The sequence below is a fragment of the Bison bison genome, unplaced genomic scaffold, assembly GCF_000754665.1.
Source record: "Bison bison bison isolate TAMUID 2011002044 unplaced genomic scaffold, Bison_UMD1.0 scf7180017864291, whole genome shotgun sequence".
NCBI classification, from domain to species: domain Eukaryota; kingdom Metazoa; phylum Chordata; class Mammalia; order Artiodactyla; family Bovidae; genus Bison; species Bison bison.
Window position 1 is genome coordinate 8,976,581 of NW_011494863.1, and position 415 is coordinate 8,976,995.

Consider the following 415-nt stretch of genomic DNA (forward strand, 5'->3'; position numbering starts at 1 on the left):
ATAACAAACACCGTCTTCCAACAACACAAGAGAAGACTCTACACATGGACATCACCAGATGGTCAACACCAAAATCAGATTGATTATATTCTTTGCAGCCAAAGATGGAGAAGCTCTATAGAGTCAGCAAAAACAAGACCAGGAGCTGACTGTGGCTCAGATCATGAACTCCTTATTGCCAAATTCAGACTTAAATTGAAGAAAGTAGGGAAAACCACCTGACCATTCAGGTATGACCCAAATCAAATCCCTTAAGATTATACAGTGGAAGTGAGAAATAGATTTAAGGGCTTAGATCTGACACATAGAGTGCCTGATGAACTATGGACTGAGGTTTGTGACATTATACAGGAGACAGGGATCAAGACCAACCCCATGGAAAAGAAATGCAAAAAAGCAAAATGGCTGTCTGGGG